General features: G+C 35.0%; 1 long non-coding RNA gene across 1 annotated transcript; it reads right to left on the bottom strand.

Moving 5' to 3' along the window:
• Positions 1-24,078: 24,078 nt before the first annotated feature.
• On the bottom strand, positions 24,079-24,719 carry LOC133691072 (uncharacterized). Its single transcript, XR_009841580.1, has 2 exons — positions 24,637-24,719; positions 24,079-24,555 (listed from the first exon to the last, which is right to left on the bottom strand). It is a non-coding gene; the product is annotated as an uncharacterized LOC133691072 (long non-coding RNA).
• Between the last annotated feature and the right edge of the window lie 631 nt (positions 24,720-25,350).

The raw sequence follows: 25,350 nt of genomic DNA, 5'->3' as shown, positions 1-25,350 counted from the left end.
GATTGACTTTCCTTTGTTTCGTCATGTTATAAGGAAATGGAAGTGCTGGCGGAGAATCAATCTTTTCTTTGCAATGATCAGATTCAACCCTTTCCTTACCCTCAGAGATTGACTCATCATCATTCTCACAAGGTTCAAGAATGGGTTTTCTAATAACCTTACCACTGCGAAGAGTGATGACTGATTTAGCTTGATCCATGTGTTGGCTTCCAGAACTACTTGCATTCAAATTGTATTGCCCCTTTGGATTTTATTGTGGTTGAGATGGAAACTTACCTTTCTCTTGGAAACTAAGAGCAGATGTCAATTTTGCAAGAGTATCTTTAAAATCTGTCATGCTTTGAGCAAGTTGAGTGTTAATTGCCTCTTGCTTTTCCATAAATGCATGTAATGTTTCCTCAAGATTTCTTCTAGGAGATGGAGCATAAGGAGGTGCATATCCATGAGAATTTTGAAAATTATGATGTGCTTAAAATGGTGGCTGTGAAGTTTGAGCATTATTGTTCTCACTCTTCCAACTGAAATTTGGATGATTTCTCCAACCAGGGTTATATGTTTGTGAATATGGGTTTTGGTTGGGCCTTTGAAAACTGTTTAATGCATGGGCTTGTTCATGGAGACATTCTTTAAAAGAAGGCAAGGTTGGACAGTCATTGGTTGAATGTTCGTTGGTTTTACAGATTTGACATGCAATGTCTTGAACAGATTTTAATTGACCACTCTTTTTCAATTCTAGCGCTTCGACTTTTTTAGCTAAAGATGCAAACTTGGGGGCAAGTATTAAGCAAGTCTCGATACCTATCCCAACATTGGTAAAATGTTTCTCCTGGTTTTTGAGAGAAAGTAATGATTTGTCTTTTGAAAGAGTTTGTTCTGTGGGATGGAAAATACTTCTTTAAAAATTATTGTTGCATTTCATCCCAAGCACGAATGGATCCAGGTCTCAAATTTTGTAGCCATGTTTTAGCTTTATAATCTAATGGTGTTCATGCTACAATTTGAGTCATTATACGTGTTGCAAACCTCCTCAAATTCCCTTAAATGCAAGTATGGATTTTCTAAATCTAAGCCATGAAAAGATGGTAAAAGTTGAATAATGCCTGTTTTAAAATTAAAATGAGATGCATCAGGAGGAAAAACTATGCATGAGGGTGCACTTGTTCTTGTGGGATTCATGTGGTCTCTAAGTGTTCTAACCCGAATATTCTCATTATTCTCATTATGAAGCGATTGGTTATCTTCTTCAGCCATATTTTCTGAAAATGATGAGGATACCCTACAAAGTCTACCACTTAATGTACGTGACCAGACTCTCATGCACGTGTAAGAAGAGAATAAAAGGAAGAAGAAAACAAAAGAAAGAGAAACAAAACAAAAGAAACAAAGTTAGATACAAGAAAAGAGAAAAGAGAAAAGAGAAAATAAAATAAATACTATAATTTGTACAAGAATTTACCTCCCGGGCAATGGCGCCAAAAACTTGACACGACCAAAAGATTGATGTCTTTTCCCAAGTGCAGGAGTGTCGAAGTAATAAATAACCCGGCAAGACCGGGGTCGAACCACAGGGAGGTTACTTGTATAAATTATAAGCAACAATAATACTACAACAATAGTAACAACAACAACAACAACAACAACAACAACAACAATAATAATAATAATAATAATAATAATAATAATAATAATAATAATAGTGATAATAATAATAGTGAAGAAGAAGAGGAAGAAGTTGATGAGAACTTTGAGATGAAAGATTAACGTAAGGATTAAACAATGATAACAACAAATGTCAAGGTTAGAGGATCCACTAATGATATTTCAAACAAGTATAGTATAAACCCTTATTATTCAATTGGAAACCACACACAAGGAGGTTCCAATCAGATTATAAATTGTTAACATGATTACATTAGCTATCTTATTCGAATAATGCTAATACTTGTAAATGTTTTCAGGCATTCATGATTATAACTTACGTTAACAACAAATCCTTACACCATTAGTGTAACCTTTTCACCTTGACATAATTAACTTAGCTAGACATAATGAAAGAAAGAAACATAAATAAACAAGATAAGAACATAAGTAAGATAAAAGTTAACTAAGTAAAGGAAAGGAAATGAAAAGCATAAACTTGATATTAATGAAAGCAAAGCATAAGCAATACAAAGAGAGAAAGCAAGAGCATGATCTTGATCTCAACACCAAGATGCCTAAATACATGGCAAATGCCTCCTTTTATAGGCCAAAATTCGGAACTATTGATTTGTTGACTAATTGATGAGTGGGTGGCCACATCTTGACTTGGTGACAATTCTTATCTTCTTGTCTGCCAAAAACGTCATTGATGACGTCATAATTTGAACAAACTTAAATCATGAAAGTTATAGGAAATTGTCTCATCTTTCCAGGGTACAAATTTGAGATCATTTGGACTTCTAGAACTTGAGATATGGGCTGAAAACTGAACAGTGTTTGGGCTGTAGGACAGATTCGGACTTCTTTGTTTTTGCTACAATTTGGACATGAAAGTTGTAGGCCTATGTCTTATCTTTCCATCCATATAAAATGGACCTAAATCCAAGATCAACAGCTCCAGATATGACCTAATTACCGAACTGTGTTCCAGTTTGGACTGCACCAGCATCTCTTTGGCCATCTTTTTGTCCTTTCAATTTCAGTACTTCAACTCCTCTATCAATTTTTTCATTTATGTGATAGGCCTGCATTTAAGATAAACATTTGCCATAAATTAAAGGTATCTTATATAATTAGATATGTTATTATAAAACATGCTTTAGTTAAGGAGTTATTGATACTTTAAGTGCAAAATGATGATATAAAACCTTGATAAAAATGCACTTTTAAGTACTAATCAGCAGTGCTGGTGGGCTGCTGCCGCTGTGGAGGAAAAAGAGAAGCAGTCAGTGGAGAGGGTGGCGGTCAAGTCGGCGGTGATAGTGGTGGGGTCGCTGAGAGCACAGTGGAGAGAGAGAGTGAAGAGGGAGAGACTTGTTGCAGGAAAACTAGGGAGGACGCTGGTTTTTTCCAAAGTTTGGACCCAATTTTTCTCCTCCCTCATGCCATGAAATGAAGCCCTATTTATAGTAGGTGGAAGAGGAACACTTTGTCTTTAATAGTTCCAAATCGTGGCCTTTGGTTTGGTTGGTAAGCATCCCAACCGTTGGTTCAAAGCGTGCACCTCGAACTGCCAAATTTGACAGTCCAAGGCTGCCCAAGGTAGCTCCTGAGCTGTCATTTTCGGGCAAAAATTGGGGAAGACAATGAACAGTGACTAGACGACACGTCGACTGGTCCTTTTTTTTTTAACACAAAAACGACGCCGTTTCGGATTAAAATTAGGAATTTTTTGCCGAATTTCAATTTAGCCCTCCGTCTTTCAATTTCGTTAAATAGAATCTCTAATTGACCTTAAACCTTTGATTTAATGCAATTTGGTCCCGGCGTAACTTCAACTTCAACCCCGAATTTACGCGCCTTTTACATTATAGTCCTTGGTCTCGGATTTATGCAATTTCACCCCTAATTGACCATTAAACTTTCAATTTCTTCAATTTGACCCCCGGATTTTGTCAATTAAGCCCCCTAATTTTGGCGCCTGTTGTAGATTAGTCCTTGGCTGTGAATTTTGTCAATTTAACCCTTAATTGACTCCTAAACTTCAATTTTCTTGCAATTTGTCCCCTAATTTCAATCAATTAACTTGGTAAAAATTAAATTTGGTCTCTTAAAATTCCAATATTCTCAATTAAGCCCAAATTAGGCTTCCAAACTTAATTTTTCACCAATTAAGCCCCAAACAAAATTAATTTGACCCATTTAAAGTATAATTAAGTCCTTGCACTTAATTAAATCCTTAAATTGGACCCAAATTAATTCTTAAACATAATTAAAATTTTATTTGGCCCATGATTAAATTAAATTGGCCTATTAAAAATTTAATTATGTCATTGGACTTAATTTTTATACAAATTCATCCAATAATAATTTAATTTGACTTTGAATTTGCAGTTTTTTCTCCATTTTTAGGCATAATGGGGCACAATTAGGTCTTGAATTTCCTTCAAAAAAATTGCAGCTTGATTTCCCGGCCTACTTTCTCCACATTGCCAGCCTTTATTATTATTTTTTATTTTTATTTTGAAAAAGAAATGAATTTTGGGGAATAACCTAGAATTGGGTTATGACATTCATCGTGAAGAAAATCGTCGAACCCTTCTAACTAGTGACCTGACTACTTTTGATTCTGTGTCCATGTTAGCTCGCTGAACCACACCACCTGTCTGACAAACTTACTTTGGTTCAATGGCCACATCTCGTAGTTTTGAAATTGGAAACAAACAGTTTGGCTCGTCTAGATACTGTACTCATTATGGAGACACTGGACGCACTAAAAGTCGTTGCTATGACCTAATTGGATATCCTGAATGGTGGGATCCTTCCAAGGCTCCAAAACATAAAGGCAAGACTCTACCTGCAACATCATCTATTTCCACCGCCATAGCTGAAATGTCTTCACCCAATACTAATGCTACTACATTACGCATCTCCTCAGAATCACCAGGTAAGTCATTTGATAAACCTACACCTATTGGATCTTGTGCATGGATTATTGATTCTAGATCAACTAATCATATGTCCTTTGATACTACAGTATCTGTCTCTAAATTGAAACCATCTAAAAAATAATTTGTGTCTACAGCTAATGGAACTAAAGCCACAGTTGTTGGAAAAGGTTCATTTTATTTAAATAAACTAAATTTAGACTTTGTTCTTATAGTTCCTTCCCTTAATTTTAATTTGATATATGTCTCACAAATTACAACTTCTTTGAATTATGTCGTGATTTTTTGGCCTTACCATTGTGTTTTCAAAGACATCAAGACAAGGAAGATGATTGGTTGTGGTAATGAAAAGGGGAAGCTCTATTATCTTGATCTCACATCATCTAGCTCAAGTGCAATGGCTCGGTCATTTTCAGCTACCAGTTCAACATGTACTTCTAATATTTGGTTTTGGCACAAGTGATTTGGACATGTTTCATTTGGATATTTAAAACATTTGTTTCTTGAATTATGTTTAAAAGCATCTCCACCATTATTTAAATGTGAAACCTGTGAATTGAAAAAGAGCCACCGTGTTCTTTTTCCACCAAATTTGAATAAAAGTCCTTTGCCATTTACACTTATACACTCTTATGTTTGAGGGCCTGCATAAGTTCCAACTTTGAATGGATCACGTTGGTTTGTCTCCTTTATTGATGATAATAGTCAGATAACTTGGGTATGTTTGATGAAAACAAAGCAAGTTATGTGCTCACTCTTAAAACAATTTTATTCAATGGTTGCTACTTAGTATAAAACTGCAATTCAGGTCCTTTGCACTGATAATTGTGGGGAGTTTGGCAATCATGAGATGCAACAATTTTTACATGGTCAGGGCATAATCCATTAAACTACATGCTCCTATTCCCCTCAACAGAATGGGGTTGCAGAAAGAAAAAATAGACATCTCCTGGAATGGTTCGAGCCACACTATTTGAAGCCAATATACCCCTTCATTATTAGGGCGAATCACTTACAACTGCATCGTATATAATAAACCATATTCCATCCCGCAGCTTAGACTTCCATACACCACTTGAAACATTAAACCAAAGGTTGTCCTCACCACTCACACCAAACCTGCCCCCAAAAGTCTTTGGTTGTACTACCTTTGTACACATACCAAAACATACCCACCATAAACTTCAACCATGTGCTCTCGGATGTGTCTTTGTTGGTTATGGTCTCCATCAGAAAGGGTATCGGTGTCTCAATCCACCAACTCAAAAATTGTATGTCACAATGGATGTACAATACCATGAACACCAGATGTATTTTTCTGCAACAACAACTACAAATCAGAAGGAGGGAAGTCTTGACTTGTAGTCTCTTAGCCATCAAACTGAGAACATGTCACACTTTAATGAACTTGAACCACCCGAACAGGAACCAGCAGAACCATAACACATGGATACAACAACTGAGCCAACAACACTTGACCTTCAATCATGTGATCATCCTAATATAGTTGAACCAAATGTATCACAACAATAATTATCTCCACTTGATGCTTCCATTCCTCATGAGTCACCATCAATTGATGAATCTCAGGTAAATCTTGAACCTCCACTCTGAATACTTCCTAATCGTATCACAAAAGGAATTCTTAGAGTTAGTTATGAACTTGTTTGTACTTTTATTGTAAACCAAGAAGAAAAGAAAGGAGGGAGTTAAAAATCTTCAATTGGTTGAAGATCAAAATCTTAATTCGTACTAGGTAAGGTGTCCTAAACATGATCTTAAAAATTCATTTTAAATTCGATAATGAATTGATGCCTTGATATTGAATCATAGGTTAGGGTTTTTAGACATGAATTGGGGAAAAAGTACTTATTGTTAAGATTAAGTTAATTCATGTGTGTGGTATATAATTTATGAAAGTATTATGTGAAGGGGAGGGGGAGACGAATCTGGACAGACTTGTCTCTTGATTTTCGGTGAGATTTCAGGTAGGAGGATGAGGGAATCGGGATCAGATTCCTTCATAGAAATTATAGATTTGAAAGTTAGACAGTAACAGTTCAATGTGTAGACAATAACAGTTCAAAGTTAGACAGTAACAGTTCAATGTGTAGACAATAACAGTTCAAATGTCTAGACAGTAATAGTTCAAAGTTGGACAGTAACAGTTCAAATGTCTAGACAGTAATAGTTTAAAGTTAGACAGTAACGGTTGGACAGTAACAATTCAATGTGTAGACAGTAACAGTTCAAAGTTGGACAGTAGCAGTTCAAAGTTGGACAGTAGCAGTTCAAAGTAGACTTTCATGTGAATACTAAATATAAGAATGTAAAAGAATTGAGTCATATGAACACTTGCACATTGAGATACTAACTCTGAAAATATACATGATATATGTATGTATGTTATTATGAGGAAATGAACATGCATAGAAAGTAACATGTGAGTAATGGATGAATATGGATTCTCTATAATATCGAGTTGAAGGAATCATAACCAAAAACTTCCTTGTGATTCAGGAGGAGCAACCAGGATTGGATCTTCTATTAGGGGAGGTCGCGAGACATGCGAAGCAGGTGTGTGATTTTCCCTCCTATTTGCACTTATACAATTTAAAATTCTTCTGGTGAATGTAATTATAATAAATATCATGTTCAAAGTAAATACAGCCTAGAGTATTTACAAGATTAGCTTCGGCTAATGGCATCTGTGATAGGATTTCCGAGAGATGAATTACAAGATTTGCTTCGGCTAATGGCATTCGTGATAGGATTGCTGGGAAATGAATTTCAAGATTAGACTTTGCAAGGTCACTCAGTTCACACAAGTAAATAAGAGTATCCAAATTAAGAATATGCAAATGAGTGTTAATTGGGTTTAAAAGATTTACAAGCAATATATATAAGTTCTCAGTTAGAATTCTTATTGATCCGATAGAAAATTAATACTTTATTCGTATACATTACATGAGCATATATATATTCTTTATCAATATAATGGTATGTTTATTTATGTATCAGGTCCATCAAATATCCAGGGTGATCATTAGTTTAGGACTTTACTTTGTCAAGCTTATGTAAATATTTAACTTAAAAAAAGGGAATTAACGCGTTTATGTTGTATACTTTTGTGTAAACCTTGATGTATTTTTATAAAAGTTCAGCTTAGAATGTAGTATTTTAGTTATCTTGTAACTAACCATTTTGAAATGTTTAAGAATACTTATTATGTTGTAAATGCTTTTTTACATGTTAGTATTCCTTTTGTTTTAAATTTTATAATATGATATGTAGACTATGTTCATATTGAACTTACTCGTAGGATATATTGTGTGGAATGTATGAGGTGTTGAATTATGATGTTTGACGAAAGGTCCGGAATTATGAAACCTTGTGACGATGGGTTGATTGAGTAAATTGATAGTAGTCGATAATTTGGGATGTCCTATATACAAACGAAACTCTACCAAATTTTTGGTGAATTAAAAAAAAAATTACCCACAAATAAAGAGGACATATTGGGATCTTTTAGCATTGAGCAAGTTGTATAGTTCGGACTATTACATTTACCCCTAAATACCAACTAAATAATTATGTATCTTACCATAGGCTATCAAAGGCATGTGAATCATTTGCAAATCAATTGTCTACTACTATACATGTTCCTAATAGTGTCTAGGAAGAAAAATGCAATGAACGAAGAAAAGCAACATGGGAGGTTATTGACTTACTCGCTGGAAAGAAACTTGTGGGATGTCGATGGATTTTTACAGTCAAATACAAAGCTGGTGGTGATATTGAGAGATTTAAAGCACAACATATGGCACTACAAGATTTCACAGTTTTACCGACGGAAATATTTTGTCGGTATGTGATTAAGAGTTCGTCGGTAATTTATTTACCGACATCATTACTGATGGAATAAGTCCGTCGACTTTCCTTTCATCGGTAATACCAAAGTCCGTCGCTATATCTATTGGCAAAATAAAAAAAACATTTGTTGATGGTTTTACAGACAAAAATTGCGCACCAAAAAAAAGTTTCTCGCTTGAAATATACCGATGGATTTATCCCGTCGGTGATAGTGTGACATACCGATGGATACATACCGTCGGTAAATTTGTCGATGAGTGTTTGGAATATCGACCGAAGATATCCATCTGTACATTCGTCAGTCATTGTGGCAGGTACTGTCAAATACTGACGAATTAAGTCCATCGGTAAAGTTATTGGTGAGTGTATAATACCGAGCGAATATATCCATCTGTAAATTCATCGGTGACTGTGGCAGCTACTGTCAAATGCTAACGGATATATTCCGTCGGTAAAACCCTCTGTGATTATTTTTAAATATGTTTTTAAAAAATTATTTAGAATACATAATATAAAATTATATAAATTAACTATTAAAGTTAAATAATATTCATTACAAATTAACATAATGGTGGAGCTGGAGGAGGAGGAGGATGCTGGTTGTTATACGGCCAAAAAGGAGGAGGCGCATATGTATCACCACTCTGTGATGTCAAGTTCATGACCCTTTCGCGAAGCTGTTCATACTCCGCTTTTTGTTGTGCATGCTTCACTTTGAGTTGTGCAAACTATGCTGATAGGTGGTCGTATTTTCAGTGAGCTGAGCCGTGTGTTGCTGCAAAGCCATGAACTCCTTAGATTAGGTGCTCAATACTGATTGGGAGCTCCCAATAGTTGAAACACTACGGGCCGCCCGCAAGTTCTTGGTCGTAGTGTTGGAGAGCCCGTAAACTCGATTTTTATCGAGTCCATTAGACGATCCAACCTCCATCCATAAATCTGGATCGAATTCCGGATGGGTCAAAAGATCGTCCCCATATCTCTCCCTCAACCGGCTATTATAGGTCTCCTGAAAATAAAAAAAGTAATCATCATATTCAATTCAATAAAAATAATAACTTACAAAATAAAATGGTTGAACAAACATACCATGAAGTGTTGAGCACAGTTGTCAACGAATTGTTGCGCCCCTTTTTAGCGGTCTTAACTCCGCACGTACATCTCCACAAACAGCTCCATCGGGCTCGGCTCACGTCCAAAAGACGTAGCCTATAATGAAAAAAGATTAATTAACAATAAATTAATTTAATGATATATTTCATTTAAATTAATCTTACCATCTGTTTCGCATGTGCAACTAACGAAACAGAGCCGCCAGTGTGCGTTGTCATCGATCCATGAACTGGCCTATTCCGGTTGCCAGCACTGAACTATAAGCATCGTGTGAACCACTCAGACATCATGATTAGTACTTGAAAGTGCATTTTTATCAAGTTTCTATATCATCATTTTGCACTTGAAGTATCAATAACTCCTTAACTAAAGAATGTTTTATAATAACATATCTAATACTATAAGATACCTTTAATTTATGGTAAATGTTCATCTTGAATGCAGGCCTATCACATAAATGAAAGAATTGATTGATGAGTTGAAGTACTGAAATTGAAAGGACAAAGAGATGGCCAAACTTAGAAAAGAGATGTTGGTGAAGTCCAAACTGGAACATTGTTTGGTAATCGGGTCATATCTGGAGCTACAGATCTCGAATTTAGGTCTACTTTATATGGATGGAAAGGTAAGACATAGACCTACAACTTTCATTGGGAGCCCAAGATTTAACAAGGCTGTTTTCAAGTCCAAATTGTAGCAACAACGAAGAAGTCCAAATCTGTCCTGCAGCCAGACACTATTCAGTGTTTAGCCCATATCTCGAGTTCTAGAAGTCCAAATAATCTCAAATTTTTACCCTGGAAATATGAGATAACTTCCTAGAACTTTCATGATTGAAGTCTGTTCAAATTATAACGTTATAAATGACTTTTTTGGCATACAAGAAGATAAGAATTGTCACCAAGTCAAGACGTGGCCACCCATTCATCAATTAGTCAACAAATCAATAGTTCTGAATTTTGGCCTATAAAAGGAGGCATTTGCCATGTATTTAGGCATCTTGGTGTTCAGATCAAGATCATGCTCTTGCTCTCTCTTTTGTAATACTTAATTTTTGTTTATATTAATTTCTTGTTTATGCCTTTCATTTCCTTTTCTTTACTTAGTTAACTTCTTTCTCATTTATGTTCTTATCTTGTTTATTTATGTTTCTTTCTTTCATTATGTTTAACTAAGTTAATTATGTCAAGGTGAAAAGAGTACACTAATGGTGTAAGAATAAGAATAATATAAACTTAACATGGACCTTAATGTTGGATACTAACATGCTTTGTATTTGTTATCTTGTTCACTTTTAATACTTTGCTTGTTAAATGGTTAATCTAGATTTATGTTGTATAACACTTGGTACAAAAAATACTTGGCACTTTCATAGCCCATACTGTATGGTATAACCGACACCTGAGCTATGAAAGGAACTTGATTTGTTGTTAACATAAGTTATAATCATGAATGCCTGACAACATTTACAAGTATTAGCATTATTCGAATAAGATAACTAATGTAATCATGTTAATAATTTATAATGTGATTGGAACCTCTTTGTGTGTGGTTTCCAATTGAATAATAAGAGTTTATACTATACTTGTTTGAAATACCATTAGTGGATCCTCTAACCTTGACATTTGTTGTTATCATTGTTTAATCCTTACGTTAATCTTCCATCTCAAAGTTCTCATCAACTTCTTCTTCTTCTTCTTCTTTATTATTATCATTATTAATAATATTATTGGTATTATTATTATTATTACTACTACTATTATTAGTATTACTTCTTCTATTATTATTGTTGTTGTTGTTGTTGTTATTGTTGTTACTATTGTTGTTGTATTATTGTTGCTTATAATTTATACAAGTAACCTCCCTGTGGTTCGACTCCGGTCTTGCCAGGTTATTTATTACTTCGACACTCCTGCACTTGAGAAAAGACATCAATCTTTTGGTCGTGTCATGTCACGTGCTCAAGATAGTGCGGCCATATATCTTCCGGGATGTATATCGGTTTGAAATCCCTCCAAACTGCCACGTAGTTCCAACCTTGGAGACCCCTATCTCTCGTGTTTTTTTTGCCTTTTTTGTAATTCATACAAAAAATCATGAAACCTACTTCCATAGCGATAAATTAGAAGTTGAAACATAAATTTTTTTCTAAAAAAATATTGTATTGTTTTCGATGTTACCTAGTTGCCGCGTGATTTTTCCACAACCTCCTCACAAATTTGTCATGCGCCTTGTCCCAATCAAATTTGTTCTGTATATAAATAATTAGATAAATAAAACTAATAATTTATTTACAATTATATTAATAAATTAGTAGAAATAAGCTGGAAATTAGAAATTAACACCATCCTCAAATCTATTAAACCATGCATCGATTTGAGGTATCCATTCAGGATGTTTGGATACCTGACTCCATTGAAATAATGGAATCTCCATCAATGATTTAAACACCACCGATGATATTACTCGGGCGGCCTCAATGTTTGTGAACCTGAAAATAATTAATGAAATATTGATTAGTTATTCATAAAATATGTTATAATTTAAAAGAAAAAACTAAAACCTTAACAAACTTACATTGAAAGGTCGTCCTTCTATTGTGCCTCGTACTTGCGGGTTAATTGATTCCACTACGAAGGCATGCCACCTCTGCGCTGTGAACCTGTGCTGGAAGAGGCACAGGTGGCATAGGTGCCTCTTCTTGAGATGCACCTAAGGATACGTTATCCTCGCTGCTAAAAAAACTAGATGCGACCATACGTGAGCGACGAGCTGTGGTTTTCATTCTACGCATCTACATAATTATATAAGAATAATTATATAATTAAATTTGAATGTTAAAAAAAATTCGACAGCATCTCCTCTATACTAGATACTACCCAAATCCACAAACCTACAAATATTGATAAAAGCCACAACCAATTGACTCCATCTATACTAATATTGTATATAACATAACATCTATACATATAACATTCATACTAATTACAAGGTAAATTCAACATTAACAACTTATTCAATCATTATATAAATACAAACAATAAAAAATATTCAATAAATTCTAAAAAAACTCTAGATTAACAATTAAAATTAATGCAAATAATTAAACACAAATCATGCAATAATGTAGTAAAATTACTAATTATTCCAACATATTCAATTACTTATTCTAAGGTAAATTCAACATTAACAATTATAATTCAACAAATTATTCAATAATTATGCCAATACAACAATAACATATATTCAATAAATTCAAGAAAAAAAAACTATAGACTTTAGAAATGAAATATGCTTACCTTAATAATATGTTTATTTCAAGACTTTATCTACATTATAAAAATACACCAAAACAAAAAACATAACAAAATTAAAAATAGCTAAATTAAAAAAAAATCCTTGAAGTAAAATGAAATAGAGGAAACACTTACCTTTTAATTTGATGAAGATTAAAAAATAAAACTAGTAACCTTTGCAAAAATCTTGAAGGAAATGAGAGGAAACAAATCGAAGAAGAGGGGAAATTAAGAATGGAGGAGATGAAAAAATGAACTGAAGAGGCGGTCACTGGCATTTATAGGGCAGTTTTACCGACAGATTCTCCAACGGAAATTAAAAATAATATTATTTTAATTTATTTCGTCGGTGAAGTTTTGAAAATCCGTCGATAATTTTTGAATTTCGCACCAACATTTTGTATTACCCTCCATAATTTTCGTGGTCCGTCGATAATTCCATTGGGAAAATGACGCGGTCAGAGATGCATTTAATGCACCGCTCTTTGGAATTCGCACAGTCCGTCGGTGATGTTATCGGTAATAATGACCTGTCGACAACATACCGACAGACTGGAATCCGTCAGTATGGACGTTGATAATAGTGGCATTTTAAGTAATTATTTTTCAACTCTGTGAAATTCCGACGGAAGTTTTTCCGTCGATATAGACGTCAGTGATGGTGGCATTTCAAGTAATTATTTTTCAACTCTCTGTGAAATGCCGACGGATATTTGTTCGTCGATATGGACATCGGTGATAGTGACATTTCATGTAATTATTTTTCAAATCTTTGTGAAATTCCGACGGAAGTTTGTCCGTCGATATAGACGTTTGATGGTGGCATTTCAAGTAATTATTTTTCAACTCTCCGTGAAATGCCGACGAACGTTTGTCCGTTGGTATGGACATCGGTGATAGTGACATTTCAAGTAATTATTTTGATTGCTAAACTGTCCATCGCACAAAACAATAACAGCAATGCTTAAACAATACATAAACTTATAAAATAAATATTTCATGTTACAAAATATATCATCCATAATATATATTACCTGATTTTTTTTTTCCACAGGGCTTCATTCTGATAGTTAGTCTGAATTTTCTTCTTCTTCATCGTCAATTGAATAATCACCTTTATCACAATTTTCAATATGGATATCATCATCTTCATCAACATTTGCTTGTCCGCTAGAGCTCAAAACAACATTCAACTCTTCTGCATCAACATCAACAAGACTATCATCGAAAACATGAAAATTTGAATTTTCTTTCAAGTCAATCGAAGGAGCAACTCGATATGGTTCAACCAACTCATTAACTTGAAAGACTTCATCTCGCACATTTGTGTCTTCGTTCTCATCCTAAACAAGCTCGACATGACCCCTAGGTTTCGTTTTTAACACGGACAACCAACCCACTCTTGATCAATCCTTTCTAAAAGAAGAGGTGTATGTGTAATAAACTTGTTGACATTTCTTTGTGAAAACAAAGACATCGTTTACGTTGCGGAGTCTAGCTTTTGAGTTGATTTTGACCAGACCATAATGCGGATCAACTCTGATTCCTCTGTCAGTCGTGTCATACCAATAGCATTTGAATAAAAACACTATATTGTACTCGTTATGATATTGCAGTTCGACGTCCTCTTCTAATCTACTATAGTAATCAACTTCTAACTCACTACTAGTCGATCCCTTAACACAAACACCGATGTTGTATGTCTTTCTTCCATGCCCGTATTCTTCAGTATGGAAAACATATCAATTGACAAAATACCCATTATAGCACTTAACTTTTCTTTTAGGGCCCAGGCTTAGTGAAGACAATGACTTAGCATCACTTCTTCTCATTTGATAAACCTTGTATATAGTATACATCAATGAACAACAAACGAGAATCATGTAATGACATGCATACAATAATTTTGCAAGTGAGAATGAGTTTGTGATAGTGCTTACATGTTTTCTGAACCATGTGGCAAACTGTTCATTTGTAATTGAAAGATCTGGGATTCGGTTAGCTATGAGTTATTGGATAGCAAATATTGTCGATGTTCCCTACAAGTGGTAATGAGTGTATTATATTACAATATATAATTAATAGTATATTGTTGACAAAGTTTAATTAGTATTAGACATATATACACTTACTGAATAAAAGGTATCAGCTCATCACAGTTAAATAGAACATAATTGTGTGCTTGTTTGAACTCTATTTCTGACAAATATCTTCCTCTTACAACATTTTTATGTGTAGGTCATCCAGGATTGGAGAATATTGACAAGTTCCCATTGGAAGACACTTCATCGCCATCATCATGCCATGGAACGCGATTGATTCTCATTCTCAGATGAGGTTCAAAATAGTACGAGATAAATGTTGAGATCTCCTCAACAATATAGGCCTCACATATCGAAGCCTCAACATGCGTCTTGTTCTTAACCTTTTTCTTGAGATTGAACAAGTACCTGCATTGAATTAATCAAATATTTTCAATTAAGAAAAACAAAGAAAAAACTTTTATATATGAATTACATTGCAACTGTAATATCTACCGTTCGAATGGGTACTTCCATCTATACTGGACCGGTCCTCCAACTTTTGCCTCAAACGGTAGATGTATGGAGAGATGCTCTATTGAGTCAAAAAATAATGGAGGGAATATCATCTCAAGTTTGCATAGTGTCTCGACGATATTTGTTTCAAGCCTCTCAATGTGATCAATATTCAACTTGATGGAACATATATCTCTAAAGAAATGACTGATCTCCGTGAGTGCATCCCATATCCCCTTTAGTAATAAATCATGAAAAACTAATGGGATGTGTTTGCATAAACACGTGGCAGTCATGACTCTTCATTCCATACAATCTGCATTCCTTCATATTAACTAGCCTTGATATGTTCAAGGCATGTCCAGTCGAAAAACGTAGACTCTTAAGCCATTTGTAGACTAGTAGTTGTGCGTTTTTCTCTAACACGAAGCTTGCTCTTGGTTTTGCGACCCGTGACTCATCACAAACCAACTCTATATTTTGACGGTTATAGAACAAAGCTACATCCAATCTAGCCTTGATGTTGTCCTTTGTCTTCCCTTTCACATCCATGATGGTGTTGAAAATGTTCTCAAACACGTTCTTTTTAATGTGTATGACGTCAAGGTTATGGAAAGAAGATTGGTCTTCCAATAAGAAAGCTCCCAAAAGATACTTCGCTTTACCTAATTATGGGTTAAACCAAAACTAGGGAACTTCTGCTTACCTGATTGGAGACTAAACACAATGTCACCGTAATCTGATACAACATCATGCAATTCTTCACCAGAAAGACGCGAGGGTGCAACATCTTTTTCAGCTCTACCAATAAAGAAATCTTTTTTGTTCTTTCTGTAACTATGATTATGTGGCAAGAAACGACGGTGACAGTAAAAAAAAGAAGCTTTACCTTTGGTTGTTAGCGTGAATGCCTTGTTATTTTCCATGCAGTATGGACATGCTAGTTTCCCATGCGTGCTCCAACCAAAAAGCATTCCATAAGCTGGAATATCATTGATAATCTACATAAAAGCCGCCCTCATAAGGAAATTTTGTTTCCTCTATATATCATAAGTCAAAGCTCTGGAGGACCACAACTACGCCAACTCATCAATTAACGGTCAAAGACAAACATCTATATTTCGGACCAGGTTGCTCGGACGTGGTATGACCATAGATAAAAATATGAACTCTGGCCTCATACACATCCCCGGTGGCAAGTTATAAACCGTCAGTATGACCGGCCAACAAGAATAAGGAGTAGTAAATGACCCAAATAGGTTGAATCCGTCTGTACACAACCCAAGACGCACGTTCCTTGATTAAGCTAAAAAGTTAGGATGCACACTATTAAAGTGTTTCCACGCTTCGCCATCAGAAGGATGCACCATCACTCCATCAACCGCATCATGTGATTGGTGCCATGTCATGTGCTCAGCAGTCCTTGGTGACATAAATAACCTCTGCAGTCTAGATGTGATTGGGAAGTATCTAAGTTTTTAATATGCCATTAGAGTCTTTCCCCAACCAGTTCTGGGTTTGTAACAGGAATGCCCGCATGTCATGCACTCGGTCATCTCAGCATTTTCAAGGTAGTTTAACATGCAGAAGTTAGGGCACATGTCAATTTTATGGTATCCTAAACCGAAGGGTTTCATCATGGACTTCGTAGCATAGAAGTTCTCTTTCAGCATGTTCCCTTCATGTAAAATGCTTCTCGCCCATTCAATAATCTTGTCATACTCGGCCTTACTCAACCCGTGATTTGACTTGATAGTGAACACCTGTGCTACAGCCGATAATTTATTGTGGTTCATGCAGCCATCCCATAATGGTTCTTTAGAATCTTTCAAAAAATCAAAAAACCTAACTGCATATGCATTAGGTTTTTCTTCTACAATTGGACATTGACTGACATTACCTTGATTCATTCTCATTGCATCCATAACCATATTCCTGTAAGGATTGGTGTTGTCATTTGCTGCTTCATGGCACGTTGCTAGCACTAGAAGTTGACCCAACCACCCTTTCTTCCATTCTCCTCTTACTAACAAATACTTCTCTGTATGCAAACCAACACTAGTAATTCTCCATAAACCCTTTGAGTAGAAGATGCATCATTACAACATCTGGATGCAGATACTTTTTATTTTGACACTTCCTGCATAGACACCTAATACCACCTCCACTAAAATTTCTGGGAATAGATGTTGCGAAATTAATAAAACCCTGAACCCCGTTACAATAATCCATTCTCCGCAATCCTTGGGGTGAATCTCGATACATCCATGAACGATCATCCATGACTTCTATCAAACTTCTATAAAATTATGATGACAACATGTATTAATTAACTATGTTAGGTAAATAAATTTGCAAAAATATTGGTTTACTTCAAGATTATCCAACAAATCAATTAAAACTTCTTATAAATATTCATTATCAATTATCAACGTCCATACAAATTAATACATATATATCAATTTACGAAAATTACAACTCCACAATACCATTGATGATAAAAATTAAAATGGACCCATTAAACAAGCTATTAATTATTTCAAAACAACAAATGTAATTCGGTAATTCAATAAAGTGTCAACAATTTACAAACAAATACAATCTTACAAAATCTAAAACAAACCATAACAAGTATAAAATTATACATTCATATACTACAAGTTTGTTTGAGAAATAACAATAAAACATGTACATCTACTAACAAAATAGATATACTAAAAAAATAATAAAATTCACATTTAAATGTTAACATTTAAAAAGATAGAATTACTTACAAAAACTGATAAAAATCCATCGGTAAATAAGAACACGGATGTTGTGACAAAAAGACTTCAAGATATATGACTTGTTGTGCTGAGAAGAGGGAGATTATTTTTTTTATGGAGGGGGGGCGCTGATTGTTTGCAGTTGGGGAGAGTTGAGATGAGGAAGAAGAAGGAGAAATAGGGGAGGAGAGGGTCGATTGAGAGGGGATATATTAACTTTTACTGATGGACCTATTCCGTATGTGATTCCGTTGGCTCGTCTGACAGCAAACAGGGCATGTCATCGTACAGAGCTGTCATTTTTTAATCCCTCGATGATTCCATTGGTATTTTCATCGGTGAATCGGTCACGTCACCGTACGGAGCTAACGTTTTGAATCCTTCGATGATTTCGTCGACATTTTCATCGGTGAATCGGTCACGTCACCGTACGAAGCTGACATTTTGAATCCCTCGGTGATTCTGTCGATAAAAAATACCCGTAATAACCTCCACGTTAGCGAACTGCCCTCTTTTTTTTAATTCTCAACATTCCGTCCGTAATTCCATCAGTATATACCGACGGAATTTGGCAGTCGGTATCTACCGATGAAATTACCGACGGAGTAAATTCGGTCGGTAATGGCGACCTCAAAATGCCGATAGAATTATTCTGTCAACAATTCCGTTGGTATTAAGTGAATTTCTAGTAGTGTGGCCAAGGGATACAGTCAAACATACAGGATTGATTATGCAGAAACTTTTGCACCAGTGGCTAAAATAAACATAGTCCGTATTCTCTTATCATTAGCTATAAATTTTGATTGGCCACTATATCAATTTGATGTAAAAAATGCATTCCTACACGGGAATCTCCAAGAAGAAGTATACATGGAGCTGCCTTCGGGATGTCAGTTACAGGTTGAAGGAAGCAAACAAGTTTTTAACTACGAAAATCATTGTATGATTACATATGTTGATGATATGATTGTGATAGGAAATGATTTTATTAAAAAGGAAGCCCTGCAAACTTATCTCTCTCGTGAATTTGAAATGAAAGATCTCGGATCTTTAAAGTACTTTCTAGGAATCGAGGTCTTGAGATCTAAACATGGTATACTCTTGTCACAATGGAAATACACAATTGATTTGCTTAATGAAGTTAGCATGTTAGCCTGCAAAACGAGTGACACACCTGCTGCTGAAAATGTCAAGTTGAGTGCACTTTCAAATCAGATTCCTGCAAATAAAGAACAATATCAGAGGCTGGTAGGACGATTGATGTATCTTGCACATACTAGACCCGATTTAGCATACTCACTTAGTGTTGTTAGCCAATTTATGCACTCTCCAAGTGAGGAACATATGAAGGAAGTAATACGTATCTTACAATATTTGAAGTCTTCTCCAGGTAAAGAAATTATGTTCATTAAAGGAGATACTTTAAATATTGCAGGCTATAATGATGCAGATTGGGCTGGCTCAATTGACGATAGGCGTTTAACTATAGGATACTTGACATTTGTTGGGGGAAATCTAGTTACATGGCAAAGCAAAAAACTGGGAGTTGTAGCTAGATCTAGTGCGGAAGCAGAGTACAGAGGTATGGCTAAAGGTGTATGTGAGCTGTTATGGATTAAAAATTTATTGCAGGAACTCAAGATTTCACCAACATTTCCTATAAAATTATTGTAAACCCCGGGAAAAATAAATAAATAAATAATTAAAAGGGAAGAAATTCATGCATATGATTAAATAAAAACAGGAATTCAGAAATTTTTTAATATAAATTTCCGGGTGAAATAATTTGGGACATTATAATAAACCTGCTATTGTTGAGGGTTTGATTTAATGGAAGAGAATAATACACTCAAAGGAAAAAGGGGGCCTAAATGCAAATAAGGGAAAATATAGAGTATAAATACTCTCTCCTCACCAAAAAAAAATATATAGGAACTATAAGGAGAGAAAATAAGGAGTTTTATACCCATTCTTGAGAAATCAAGAGAGAAACACTAAAATTTCAAGAACCCATCCAAGATTAAGAGCTTATAGATGGGATAAACACTTGAGAGCAAAGGATTACCAAGAAATTGAACAAGAAGAAAAGAAAGGAGGGAGTTGAGAATCTTCAACTGGTTGAAGATCAAAATCTTAATTTGTACCGGGTAAGGTGTTCTAAACATGATCTTAAAAAAATTCATTTTTAATTCGATAAAAAATTGATGGCTTTGATATTGAATCATAGGTTAGCATTCTTAGACATAAATTAGGGAAAAAGTACTTATTGTTAAGATTAAGTTAATTCATGTGTGTGGTATGGAGTTTATGAAAGTATTATGTGAAGGGGAGAGGGGAGACGAATCTGGACAGACTTATCTCCTGACTTTCGATGAGATTTCGAGTAGGAGGATGGGGGAATTAGAATTGGGTTCTTCATAGAAATTGTAGATTTGAATGTTAGCTAACCAAGGAAACTGTCTTGCTCAATTTGGAGATGTGAAACTCCAGTTATGGGTTGTAAACTGAGACTGAGTCGTGACTGATTATGTAGGGCGGTAGGACTAATTAGTTAATGAGTAATTTTGACTATCTTAAAGGCAAAACTAGGTTCTCCTCTCTCAAAGAACTTGTAGCCTCGTGTCTTAGCTTTCTAACAAGATCAATCTCACTTAAAATGAAGTTTTAGAACTTTAGATATAGTTAAAAATCTGGTGAGTGTTTGGATAGTAACAGTTGAAAATTAGATAGTAACAGTTCAAAGTTGGACAGTAACAGTTGAAAATTAGATAGTAACAGTTCAAAGTTAGACAGTAACGGTTGGATAGTAACAGTTGAAAATTGGATAGTAACAGTTGAAAGTTAGACAATAACAGTAGACTCTCACGTGAATACTATATATAAGGATATAAAAGAATTGAGTCATACGAACACTTGCATATTGAGATACTAACTCTGAAAATATACGTGATATATATATGTATGCTAATATGAGGAAATGAACATACATAGAAAGTAATATATGAGTAATGGATGAATATGGATTCTCTATAATATCAGCTTGAAGGAATCATAATCAAAAACTTCCTTATGATTTTGGAGGAGCAACCAGGATTGGATCTTCTATTAGGGGAGGTCGCGAGACAAACGAAGCAGGTACGTGATTTTCCTCCTATTTACACTTTTACAAATTAAAATTTTTTTGGTGAATGTAATTACAATAAATGTCGTGTTTAATGTAAATAAAGTCTAGTGATTTACAAGATTAGCTTCAGCTAATGGAATCCGTGATAGGATTGCCGGGATATGAATTACAAGATTAGCTTCGGCTAATGGTATCCGTGATAGGATTGCCGGGAAATGAATTTCAAGATTAGATTTTGCAAAGTCACCCAGTTCATGCAAGTAAATAAGAGTATTCAAATTAAGAATATACAAATGAGTGTTAAGTGAGTTAAAAGATTTACAAGCAAAATATAAGTCCTCTGTTAGAATTCTTATGGATTAGATAGAAAATTAATACTTCATTCGTATTCATTACATGAACATATATATATATATATATATATATATATATATATATATATATATATATATATTCTTTATCAACATAATGGTATGTTTGTTTATGTAACAGGTCCATCAAATATCCATGGAGATCATTAGTTTAGGACCCTACTTTGTGAAGCTTTTGTAAATCTTTAACTTAAACAAAAGGGAATTAACATATTTATGTAGTATACTTTTGTGTAAACCATGATGCATTTATAAAAGTTCAGCTTAGCATATAGTATTTTAATTATCTTGTAATTAATCGTTTTGAAATATTTAAGAAACACTTATCATGTTGTAAATGCTTTCTTTGCATGTTAGTATTTCTTTCTTTTAAATTTTATAATATGATGTTTGGACTATGTTCATATTGAACTTACTTGTAGGGTATATATATTTATTGTGTAGACTGTATGAGCTGCGGAATTATGGGACCTTGTGATGATGGGATTGATTGAATAAATTGGTAGTAGTCAATAACTTGGGATGTCCTAAATATAAAGGAAACTCTGCCGAATTTTTGGTAAAAAAAAATTACCCTTAAATAAAGAGGATGTGTTGGAAACTTTTAACAATGATCGATCTTATAGTCGGACTGTTACAATTATACTGTGATAACAAGGTTGCATGTGACATAGCTCACAATCCTGTTTAGCATGATCGAACAAAGCATGTTGAGATTGACAAGCATTTTATTAAAGAACAACTAGAAGCAAAGATAATTGAAGTTCCTCATGTTCGATCTCAAGATCAACATGCTGACATTCTCATTAAGGCAGTATCAAGTAAAGTCTTTCACCAAGTGTTAGACAAGTTGGGCATGCAAAATATTTATATACTAACTTGAGAGGGAGTGTAACAGATTGTAATTATCTCATATTATAATTATCTCCTGAAAAGTTGTGATTAGAACTCTTAATTGTTCGGTTATATTCCATGTTTATCACTAACAATTTTTATCTCTTATTCTTTAGGAGATAAACCTGTACAAAGGACTATAAAGAAGCCTTATGTTCTTGTTTTCAAAGTATGAATGAAAAACGTAAAATAAATTACTCAATTCTTTAAATTTCTATACCTCTAGTTGAAGAATTGCCGGAGGAACTAATGGGAGCTGTGATGTTTTCAAAAGTGGATCTATGATCAGGTTACCATCAAATAAAAATGGCATGTCAGGATACCTACAAAACTGAATTTCATACACACAATGACCACTATGATTTTATAATTATGCCTTTTGGCTTGACCAATATACTTGTGACATTTCAAAGCGTGACGAATGAAATATTCAAAAAGCACCTCAGAAAATTCATATTGGTATTCTTTGATGACATTCTTTAAGTATAGTAAGTATATGGCAGAACACTTGGAGCATCTACAATGAGTGTTTGACTTACTTGGAACTCATAATTTGTTTGTCAAGGAAAGTAAGTGTGAATTCTGCAGCAATCAAGTCAAGTACATGGCCATGTGATCTCTCAGGCTGGGGTAGCTATTGACCCAAATAAAATACAGGCAGTATTGGATTGGCCAATGCCACAAAACATCAAACAATTGAGAGGGTTCGTAGGGATAATTGGATATTACAAGAGGTTTATAAAGGGATATGGCGCTATATGCTGACTTTTAACCCAGCTACTGAAGAAGGATGCTTTCAAATGGGATGCTACAGCTAGTGAGGCTTTCAATCACCTCAAGAGAGCCACGACAAATCCTCCAGTACTAGCATTACCAGATCCCAACAAGTTGTCTATCATTGAAAATGATGCATCAGGTAATCGCATGTGGGTAGTTTTAATGCAAGAAGGACATCCATTGGTTTTCATCAACAAGACCTTGGGACCTAGACAACAAGCATTATCTACATATGAGAGGGAGATGCTAGTAATACTGTAGGCTGTATCAAAATGGAAACACTACCTTTGGGGCACGCATTTCAAAATCAGGACAGACCATATAAGCCTTGAATATCTTATGGACCAAAAGAAAACTCACTCCTCTCAACATCGTGGCTAACTAAGTTGCTAGCTTATGATTATGATATTGAATATATACTAGATCAGTGGTAGGGAAAATGTGGCAGTTGATGCCTTATATAAATGCCTAGCAGTGAATTGTTTGCATTAGCTATGTCTAGCATTTCTACCGACATCATGGAAGCTATCAGAAGAACTTGGGAAACAGATGCCAACCTTAGGGTCATTAATTATTCAAGAACTACTAAAGGATCCTGCAACACATCCACACTACCAGTAGGTCAACAATCATCTAAATAAAAAGGGAAAGATAGTGGAGGGACACAAACCTACCCTGCAAAATAAACTCATTGCCCTAAACCATGAGTCTACTATGGATGGCCATTCAGGAGCCTTGGTGATTGCCAAGAGGGTAGGGGGTCTTTTCTATTGGAAGCATCAACAAAGACTGATTAGACAATTTGTGAGAGAATGTCCTATCTACTAGAGAAGTAAACCAGAAAATATCAATAGTGCGCAGAATGGAGAAGATTGGAACTCTGACTTATAAGCTACAACTACCTTCTTCATAAGATTGTTCAGAAGGACGTGCCAATTAACCCTCATGAGCATTGCTTCCAACCTCAAGCTCTTTTCGATCGAAGAATGGTTAAAAGAGGCAATTAAGCAACAACTCATCTATTGATTCGCTAGAAGAGTTTATCTCTAGTAGATGCCACTTGGGAGTTTGCTGAGGTTTCCCACATTCTTCTTTATGGAAAAGGTCGATTTGCTGGAGGGGGTATTGTTAAAGAGAACATTACACCAGCAGATCCTATAAAATCTGTCAGTCCCATGCAATCTGCTGATTCCACTACATCAGCCTTGGAAGTCTCCTAATCACAAGCAACGACATTTCTCAGTTAGAATGATTAATTGACATTCCCTTTGTAATACATGTAATTGATTGGACTTACCTTACATTGCTGAGTTTCTATAAATAGACTTGAGAAAGTCTAACCCATGTATCAATATTTATACTGCATACAACAGAATAGAATCTTTTTGCTCTCATCCCTTTCTCTTTCATTGAGTTTATTTTCTTATATGGTATCAGAGCTCTTTGGAGCTAACCCTCAAAATATCGATCCTACCCAAACCAATGGCCAACACACCCAAATTTGGAGAATCAAGCAATCTGGATATGTCAAAACTAATTTCTGAAATGTCAAAACTTTCCTCACCTCCATTCTCATCCCATTCCTTGCCCACCTTTTTCAATATCTCATCCTTGTTCACTATCCCTATGGATCACACCAACTACCTGAGTTGGAAATCCCAAATTGAAGATATACTGGAGATGCACGGCCTTACAGCAGTCATCAAGAATAACACAGAACCACCCAAAGTGCAAGAAGATGGTTCTGTGCACCCAGAGTTAGCAGAAGATAAATTGGTCCTGAGTTAGATCAAAGCAACTTCCTCCTTTTCCATCAAAATACTTCTCATCCCATGTACCACTGCTTATCAAGCCTGGACCATGCTGGCCAAGCGTCTTTCACCTCTTGCTAACACCCGTGTATGAATTCTTCGAGACCAAATTCACACTCTCCAAAAGGACAACAACACCGTGGTTGATTATCTCAATTATGCCTAATCACTCTTTAATTCTCTCATACAATCTGGTGCAA

The sequence above is a fragment of the Populus nigra genome, chromosome 4, assembly GCF_951802175.1.
Source record: "Populus nigra chromosome 4, ddPopNigr1.1, whole genome shotgun sequence".
In the NCBI taxonomy this organism is placed as follows: Eukaryota; Viridiplantae; Streptophyta; class Magnoliopsida; order Malpighiales; family Salicaceae; genus Populus; species Populus nigra.
The sequence above is the reverse complement of the archived record's forward strand: the minus strand, read 5'-3'. Positions and strand labels throughout refer to the sequence as shown.